The sequence below is a fragment of the Cynoglossus semilaevis genome, chromosome Z, assembly GCF_000523025.1.
Source record: "Cynoglossus semilaevis isolate Cse_v1.0 chromosome Z, Cse_v1.0, whole genome shotgun sequence".
Classification (NCBI taxonomy): Eukaryota; Metazoa; Chordata; class Actinopteri; order Pleuronectiformes; family Cynoglossidae; genus Cynoglossus; species Cynoglossus semilaevis.
Genome location: NC_024328.1, coordinates 19,546,941 through 19,556,826, shown reverse-complemented (window position 1 = coordinate 19,556,826; position 9,886 = coordinate 19,546,941). Strand labels below are relative to the sequence as shown.

Here is a 9,886-nt window from a genome sequence, read left to right as displayed (position 1 = left end):
GTCTACTCTGCACAAATTCACACTAGAAGCAAATAGGGAGACAGACAGTACAACTGATAACGAAAGAGGAACAGAAAAGTTTATAGTAACATGAATAACGTTGATGTTGTAGACAGAATGATGTGATTATGAGTTTTGCTCTATCAGTCTGTGGTTAACACATGAGTTACTCTAACTTGACGCAGAGAAGGCTGTATACACCCTGGACAACTACTGTATTAACTTAATTGTAAACATTAACTGTTTTTGTTGGGAAAAGTCCTAGGTCATGAACACCATACAGAAGCATCTCCCCAAAGTTATCAAAGCTTTGAGTAGCATAAGATAGGTAGAAGAAGAAACGCAATACACTTCCTGAAAAAGGTAACTAGAACATGCACTAAAAACAGGGGTTTGGCTTTACACTAACTATTACATAAAAGGGAACATGATAAGAAATAGGGTTGGGTTCCATAGTTAGGTATACAGTAAAAGGAGCATCCACCAAAGGCTCAGTCCTTGCAAACACTGATGGGTTAAAGTCATAATTTGTGCTAAACTTAGATAAATGTCTTTGTATCATAAACAATGTTTTTGGTCTAAAATAATATATATATATATATATAGAGAGAGAGAGAGGCCTTTAAACAAATTGTGGCTCAATCCAATACTCAGGATCAGTATTGGCCCAATATTGGACAAAATTTCAAGATCAAACATCAACAGAAAACAATTGTAGCCCGTCCGATGAGATACCGAAGCTCAAATGCTCAATTTAACTTTAAGTTGCAGTATCAATATCGAACGTGAAAAGGTTGTATCAAGCCTCCCCTCCTTTGAACATGCTACATGTTTCACTGTTAAAGATAGGGAGAAATTAGAGTCTGTCCCTGCATCAAAGTGTCATTGTATGTTATATAGACAGACCCATATGTGCAGAAAACACCATTAGGTTTCACTGCTCCAGGGGGCTAGATTCATTTGTTTGATTTCCTTCTTGGGGCTGACAAATATGGTGATCCACTGCAATATGCACAATAATTCCCAGTACTTACATTTAGATCTTGGTATTGTTCCTGGTGTTAGTTCTTGCACCGATAACGTGCTTAAAGAAACTGTAAACACAACTTTTTAAAGTGTTGCAGAAAAGGCATGAACAATTAATGTTCCATGTCTAGGTGGGCATTTCTATCTGGTAAAACCTTTATATTATATAATATGAAACGCTTGTCTCTAAATAAATTGTTCCAGCTTTTTTTTGTGTTCCACATTGCTCAGAACCATTGTCACCACCACTGTCCTGGTTATTGGCCGGTTTTCTGTTTGAACTACTCTCAACACTAAACGATGCCACTGGCCCAATGTAAGTCAGGATCTACCTCAAACACCACCCACCGTCCATTCTCAGTCGTCTCAGCCACGGCTGCCATAGCCGGTCAACACACTAGCCCATAATTGCACTTCACATGTACTTTCAGCCTCTGGTTATTTTTAGATCAATGAACGTTCTCGCCGTACACAGACGCTATGAAGAAGAAATTAAGAAACTTAATAAGCGAGTAGAGCTAAAACATACATCATTAAATCTGACATAAAACACACTGTGTTACTCACAGAGCTTATTTTGGAAACCTGAACCCAAAAAACAGATTGGTGTTTATTTTAAGGGGGGAAATAGAAAACCTACTATTAAGTCAACAAGAAGGAGGGGAGGGTGAGAGAGAGACAGTACAAGAGAGAGAGAGAGAGAGAGGAAGAGGGAGAAGGAGGCGAGATTGGGGGGAAACAAGGATGCAAGAGTCCTGAACCACAGCCAAATCATGCCACATGAGGGGATACTACAAAACACTTGAATGAAAACCTCTCTAAAGACAAAAATGCATGAGGTCAGCCTCTGAGCTATTGTCAGGCAATACTTTTCAAACAAGGCATTTCTCCTTCAGGGGCAAGAAGCTGCCAATCAAGTGTGCATTTTACTGTGAAAAAGGAAACAGAGAGCAAGGTATTGTCTGCACGGCCGTGGCCGGCTGCTCTTAAGTTGAGCCAATGGCAACTCACATCCCAAAGTAAGACCCAGAGTTTTTCTTCTTCAAAAACAGTGGGAAAGAAAGTATACCAAAAGGGGAGAGTGATTCCAAATGAGTAGGAACCAGTGCGTGAGTAGTGTGAAGTTTTTTCTAGTTTCAGCACTTGCTGACTGATTATCCTGTATGACACAGAGCGATGCATCCAGACAGAAAAGAGCTTCCAGAGGATTAAACCACTGTCCACAGCCGCACACACCAAAGGAGTAAATTAGAAAGGGTATTACTTCATTGCATGTAACTGCTCGGGTCTGGATGAAATGCTAATTGCATTTCAAAAGAGTTCCCAAAACAGAGAGGCAACACAAAGCAGGGGCGTATTTTCACCGGAGGCAAATCGGGACTTTACAATTCACTGACTAGGACTCAATTTTGAAGAGCAGGCTTTTGTTCTCCTTTGCTTATTTTTGTGTTAAGTGAACATTTCTTATTCTGCCGCTGATTTTGTTTCCTACACTTGTAGGTGTAAGTCATGTTAGTCATAATTGGCTATATAAAACATGAGCGTCCATTTTTGTTTTCTTTAAACCTTTAAGCATGTGTAATATATATTTATAATTTACCAATTTTTGCAGGCTTTTATTTTTTCAAGTCAATTAACCATATGCTCAATCCACAACATTAAACTGCATTATGCACATCCAATTCACTTTTTTTAAAATAAAACATCCGGTTTACAGACTGCGTGAGGGCCCACCTGACCAAGACCAACAGTTCCTTTCTCTGTTGGAGAAACAAACAGCTTTTATTAAATTCTGTTTTCTCTACATTTTATTTAAATACATACTCAATACTTGCTAATAATAAGCAAAAGAAAAGCAGGTACAGGTAGTAGGTTTGCAGTGAGCTTTTACAGAGTCAAACACAGATGTATCTTAATTAAAATTATGTGACATTTCAGTCCTTTGCACTGATGTGACATGTTTTGGTCACAGAGCAGTAATGACAGGCTTCTGCATGGTGGATCAATACATCTTTCTAAAACAATTAACGTATAAGCACCCCACTGTGCCCATGTCAACCACCCCCACCTACTTGTGGAATTCCTCTGCCATGACAAACTCCAGCACAAAGATGGAAGAGAGTGATAAACAGGCAAGTTAAGTAAGTACATCTGTGCTGATTAAAAGGCAGACAATCAAAGTATTTTTATATCACCAGCTGTACACTTTGACACTTTCTCCGTGACACACTCACTGTGTGCACACAACACAAGGGCTCAGGAGTACCCAAAGAAGAACATAGTGGGTACAATTGAAGAAGAATGAGAAGAATTGATGGATTGCTGTGGAGTGTGAAACACTCTTAAGACAGAAGTCAGAAGCATAGCGCGCAGGACAGAGTTCCAAGATTTGTGGGTCAAAAAAGGCTCCTACTACAAAGAATGTGTGAATGGTTAAGATCAGCGATTTACTGTAAGACAATAAGAGAAGATAATACAATCTGAAATAGATCATTTTAACTGGTCTTCAAACTTAATTTAATTTGTAGTCTAGCAAACCAAACATCAACCAAGGGAAACTTGTTTTTATTTGTGTTTTGATATCTAAGAAAAGGATGTTGCCCTGGGTGTTTTCTGCTCTCTTAGGTATAGTATAGTTCAAATTCAAAAGTATTCAAGAACATTCTGAAAACAAAAATGAGAAATGTCTAGAGAAAATGAACAGGATCAGCTGACAACCAAGAACTGTTGGGGACATTTAGTTATTAGTTATTATTTTCTAAAGCTGTATGTATGTTGCAAAATTAGCTTGAGATAATATTTAAAATGAGAATGCAGGTTTAAAAATTCAAATTCAAATATTTTATTTGAAGCATTAAAATAGTGCATAACAGAAATTTTGGTGCAATAATGAGGTGCATAGCCAGTCATTAGATGTCTGACACTATGGCAACCAGAAAAGTAAAAGTACTGTGTCTGTGAAAGGTGAATATTTAATATCCTGTTGGAAATCAATAGTTTACATAACATTAAAGGGTTTACCCAATTAAAGTATGAGATATAAAATGTGGTATAAACACATTCTTAACTTTGAAAAATATTCAAAACACAGATAAACTAGGATTAAATCATGTTTCTTTATTAAAAGCGGTCAAAATTCAAGGTTCAAACTATAAGAATAAAAAAAAAGCATCCGATATTGCGGCACATGAGCTAGTAGCAATTGTGTGTGCATTTCGTACATGCTCATGTCTATGTTTGATTGTGTGATTATAAGAGTTGACAGCGAGGTCACAGCCTAGGACTCTTGCTGTCGCTACCGTACTGGAACCCTCTCACCGTGAACAGTGTGTGGTCGGTCAGGCCCACTAAAGAGACCTCAGGATTGTTGGCCAGCGGCCACAGCCAACCACTTCCCTGTCCCACAGTTCCAAAGACAACAACTACTAAAACATGATACCGTCTCCTGTGCATCAGAATGAGATGTCAGATGATTTTTGGAGATTAAACACTAAAGTGAAACAACACAGAGGACATTGAAACTAAAACTAAATGTATGATTCTTTTAAATCTAAACTCAACTCCAGCAGGACTTGCATAACGGTTGGTTATAAAAAAAAAATCTGGTCCATCACTAGTTGACTGTCAGACTGTTGCTGGATAAAAAATTGGTACTTTTCATTGTTTTGATTTAAATGACTGCTGCTCATTTTATTGCAGCAAAGCAGCTTTTTTCTTTTACAACATAACATGCTCCCAGTCTCTACAGTGTCTCCTCTTGGAGTTTAGAGCTTTAATTATACTGTCTGCCCACAGCAGTGCCTTTATTTACCCACATTGGCCAAACATCACATACGCTGAAACGACAAAAAAGCTCTAAATGACACAGCTACAATCTCACTGATTATCTCTTTTTTTAAAAATTAATCTGGACTGCAGACTTAGCCGAAAGGAGGGCTCAAATCCAAAAACCAAATAAAAAAAAAACCACCTCCTGGAAACATGAACATATGCAAACAGTTGTGCTGTGTCCCAGTAAACCTCGTGTTCCTTTGTGTCCACAAAAGCTTTGTGAGATACTTTGATAATCAAGGATAACACAAGAATAAGTCAGCTCTCTGTGATAGGTAGATAAAACAGATACAGAGAATATACAGTCATATCAGAGTAGCAGGTTTGGAGGTTTAGAAACTGTTCTTCCGCATGTTCCTTTTCAAGGTTGTGTCAAATTAAGGGAAATTGGATTGCAGAAACAGTGCTTTGTCCTGCTTTGTGGTGAAATGAAAACTAAAGGAAAACTAAAAGCTAAGTCTGATTTACTGATTTACCCTCATCTCAAGGTGGAAAAAGCACAGCACATTTTGTCCAATAGTATCAAGTAAATTAAATAATGTTTCACATGATCAAACGTCTGTTTCACATTCTGGGAGGAGTCAGACACTATTTTAGGCCTTTTCTGAACATGAGAATGACTTTATTGGACTGAAATGGCCTTCACGGTTATGGATATAGTCACTAGTCAACATGATCCAAAATCTCCAAAGATAAAGAACATGTTTTTTAAGTATAACAGTTGCAGGTCTGGTTCCAGGTCCATCAAGTCTCATTCACCACTGCATACTATCCCAGTGCAGTGGTTCTGAAGTTTGTGAAGAGATGTGCTGCCAACCACTGTTTTCCTCACTCCCCACATATGGAGAAGGAAAGTCCTCTCATCCCGGGAAAACATTAATCTCACGCTGTCTGCAACGTGCAGCACTTCAGCACCTTTCATCAATGAACAGTGTTTATGGCAGTGTCCCCTTTTGTACAGCACAACCATTAGGCAGTGAGACAGAAGGGGAGAGAGGCAAGCAGTAAAACAGTTTCCGCCCAGTGAATCACATTCAGACCCTCACTCAGGGGACATGGGGGGCTGACCCCTGCCAGGCAGGCAGTGATATTAACAAAAGGTCTGGGCTAGGAGCAAGTGAGGATCTCAGAGGATAAAAATATACAAAAACACACTGACCCTGACATGTTGGTCAGTGCTGATGGACATTAAAATGAGAGGTTTGACAGTGATCATCAGTGTCAGGTTCTGTTGCTTATTTGCAAATATGGAGAGAACAGTTAAAATGAATCAACTGAATGATTCATTATATCTTTTTATTTTAAAAAAAACTACTACTACTAATAAGACACCAATGAGTAAGGCTTCTTAAAGAAGAGCAGGTGTCAGTGTTGAATGGATATAGAAGAAGCTCCCACCCTCCTTATCTCCCTCCCTCCCTCCCTCATTGTGAGAACAAGGAATTAACTCTGCTAAAGCAGCACAGAGGAGGCAACAAAAGAGATTTGCGAAGGACGCACTAAGATGACATCATGTCAGATCAATAAGAGATAATGTTCACGTTTAATCATTCATGCCATAAAGAACCCCCCAACATACATGATAAGGTGTAAATTACGGAGCCTGGACATGTGCGTAAAATACGCAAGGCATCAGTAGCACAGAGAGACTCCGGGCGGGCAACACTCGTTTATTTAACAGTATCAGCACATTTGCGCAACTCTAAGTGTGCCAAGATTACTTATGGCCCGAATGAAGGCTATAGATTAGTCAACGGAGCGTTTCTGTGCGCGTACCCCAGCTCACACTGTGTGGCAGTTTCCCCCCTCCGCTGTTGTTTTATTTCAGTGGGAAGGAGAGAAAAACGCACACACAAAGCGCAGTAATCACACTGGAGGTCCTGCATGTAACCATGGAAGCGTTTGTCTCCGTCCTCAATGGGCTCGCCGGCCATTCATTTACTGATTGCGCTGAATCAATATTTAGGCTTTTCAGTTTTATTAGCAGCTCCACGGGAGGATTTTTGGCACCGCGCAAAAGGAAATTAGCTGTGGCCAAACCACTTTTAATCGTTTTCTTACAGTGTTATACAATATGTCTGCTTGAGCTGTCTGCTGTAATTGATGACTTGTGTATTACCACACGTTTGTTTGCTTTTCTTACCCGTACTATTAATCTACAAGAGGCAAGAGCGCCTGGAGTTACCACCGATCCTGACAGACTCGGTGGCCGAAAAATGAATCTGTGGCGCATGGACAATATCAAAGAAAGAAGACTAGATATAAGATATGATAAATTAAGATTGACTGGTCAAATATATTATCATTATCATATGAAGTAAGACTTTTGTGAAAAATAAACATCTTGCAAAAAACCCAAATATTCTCATCTTTATTTTTCTTTCTTTCTTTCTTTCTTTCTTTCTTTCTTGCCAGCATTATCGCGCTGTAGTCCACCAACAGGACGCAGATATGTCCACCAAATGCTGTATTTAGTAAAAAATAACCAAGCCAAAGTTTCCTCAAACACCGCCCAGCTTCATCATTATTCAATCTACAGGCACTGCTGTGGACAAACAAACGCTAACTGACAATAAAATGGAATTCTTCCAACTCACCTGACACCTTGCTTGTCCCTTCTCTCCGACAGAAATGAAAAGGGCTATAATAATGTTTTTAAAGCTGGGGTCAACATGGATTCACGCGTCTGGGGTCTGCAGTTTCTTCTCTTGTCAAGCGACAGTGAAAAGCAGCATTGTGTTGTTTTTGTTGAAATACTAACAAAACAAAACTCGGCGGAATGTCTGTTTCCTTCGGCGGCTATCGGTTCCCAGTTGGATGAAGCGCATACAGGGCGCAGAATAGTCGGAGTAACAGAGCAGTTGTAGCGGTGGTGGAGCCTTTCCTCAGCTCCGTGCTCCTGAAGCCATGTGAGAGCAACTCCCACTGTACACACCACGACTCTGAACGCCAGCAGAGAAAAAAAAACTGTTTAACTCCCTGACTCCAGCTCGTCTCTGCGTAGATGGCTAATGAGCCAAGATGTTTTAATCCCATTTGTCTATGTTGGTTGCGCGAGTGGTGGAGGACAGCGCCATCCAGTGATTACATTAGGTATACGGCTCTCTTAATACAGCACTCAAACTCTGGGCGGCAAACTGTATAGTGGGTCATTCGTATTTTGGCTAAATTTTATTTTTGAAATATATTTTAAGATATTTTACAGTGGCTAGATAACGGTGAGACTATATTCAGTCGTAGGCCAGCAGCCCAAAGCTAAACATAATTAAATTATTATTGCAAGTGCAATGTCACATGAACCTTTTACCAGTCCATACTGGTTAACAGTTGATTGTTTACTCTAATCTGGACTTTGTGTGTGTGTGTCACCATTGATTTTTGAAATACAACTTACTTATCCCGTTAGATATGTTGGATGTTCTTTAACTAATTTATAATTACAATAATATTAAACAAAAACTGGTGAGGGGGTATGTTGAAATTGATTTCTCCTTAATTGTTTGTAGGCATTGTCAGACGTGGGCAGACATTTGGAGAGGGATTCTGTTTTATGCGATGGGGATATTTGTTTACGTAGTAGTAAAATAACTTCAAATATATTTAAGTTTAAATATAATTTAGTAGGTAATAACATCTGCAAAAGCAGTTGATTAGCCAACTCTGAACTTTGTCCTTCAGCGCCATCTCGTGATTAAACAGCACAACTGTTTTAATGCTGATTACGTCATTACGTAAGCGTGTTGTTGACGTGGCGTGAGCGGTCGTAGTGCGAGAAGCTCTCCAGTGGTTGGGAGATTGGTGATAAACCCAACAGCAAGGTGAGATCCAGGATCATCTCCGAGAGGAGTAATGGGTTTTATCCGGGATAACTGAGTCGTCTGTGTGCACTTTTAGAGGTGAGTTTTATTCGTACACAACCTTTCTAAAACATAATTCACCATCGATGCCGATAGCCGACTAAACTGTGCAAACCACAGTAGGCACATACCTTAGTTAGACGGTAGCCTAGCTTCAGCTTAGCATATGCTGTTCTAACCACGTACACACAGTGTTGTGGTTAATAAGTACATGAAATGTTGCTAGTACTTTTTTCACAGAAGCTCATTCGTATACACATAATGTAGTTAGCTAGTCAACGGTTATAAATCCACTCGTGCATTGCGATAAACGCATAGGTGTGAGCGTTAGCATATCTTTGTTTATACGTTACTGTTTAGTTTAGAAGTAATAAGGTTTGTTTTTAAACACGTTATGTCCCCTCCAGACAATCTAGTGGCTTTCGTGACTGCCAATCTAGTGGCTTTCGTGACTGCCTGGTGAGTTAATATCTTCGCTTGCTTGTTGTTAATTATCCATAATTATCAACTCAAATATAACACTCTAGACACCTGCAATTTGTTTGAACGTCATAACCTTGACCAAGTCATCTTGGGTTTTGCCACATGATTTATTACTAAGCTACAATATAAACGGTATGCCAAGTTATCAAACGTTGACAATGTATTAGCTGATAATCGATCAGCTATCGAGGGCTAAAAAGATTGATAATACATGATACACCAAACTAGATTCAAATGGAGTTTTTATATACACATTTTGATACTAACAAATTACACCTCATTTGAAATCGAGGTCAACCTACACTCACCGGCCACTTTATTAGGTACACCATGCTAGTAACGGGTTGGACCCCCTTTTGCCTTCAGAACTGCCTCAATTCTTCGTGGCATAGATTCAACAAGGTGCTGGAAGCATTCCTCAGAGAGTTTGGTCCATATTGACATGATGGCATCACACAGTTGCCGCAGATTTGTCGGCTGCACATCCATGATGCAAATCTCCCGTTCCACCACATCCCAAAGATGCTCTATTGGATTGAGATCTGGTGACTGTGGAGGCCATTTGAGTACAGTGAACTCATTGTCATGTTCAAGAAACCAGTCTGAGATGATTCCAGCTTTATGACATGGCGCATTACCCTGCTGAAAGTAGCCATCAGAAGTTGGGTACATTGTGGTCATAAAGGGAT

The 9,886-nt window shown here is 39.6% G+C and overlaps 2 protein-coding genes across 3 annotated transcripts in view; one reads left to right on the top strand and one right to left on the bottom strand.

Annotated features, from left to right (window-relative positions):
* adgrv1 (adhesion G protein-coupled receptor V1) overlaps positions 1-7,841 on the bottom strand; it is a 109,245-nt gene extending 101,404 nt beyond the window's left edge. Inside the window, exon 1 of the mRNA XM_025053295.1 lies at positions 7,455-7,841. The gene's annotated coding sequence lies outside the window, so the exon portion shown is untranslated. The remainder of the gene's footprint in view (positions 1-7,454) is intronic.
* Positions 7,842-8,579: 738 nt separating this feature from the next.
* lysmd3 (LysM, putative peptidoglycan-binding, domain containing 3) overlaps positions 8,580-9,886 on the top strand; it is a 5,162-nt gene continuing 3,855 nt past the window's right edge. Inside the window, exons 1-2 of one of the 2 annotated variants that reach the window (XM_017043293.2) lie at positions 8,602-8,753; positions 9,122-9,173. The gene's annotated coding sequence lies outside the window, so the exon portion shown is untranslated. Of the gene's footprint in view, positions 8,754-9,121; positions 9,174-9,886 lie in introns of both variants that reach the window. The other variant, XM_008336810.2, reaches the window with a different exon arrangement.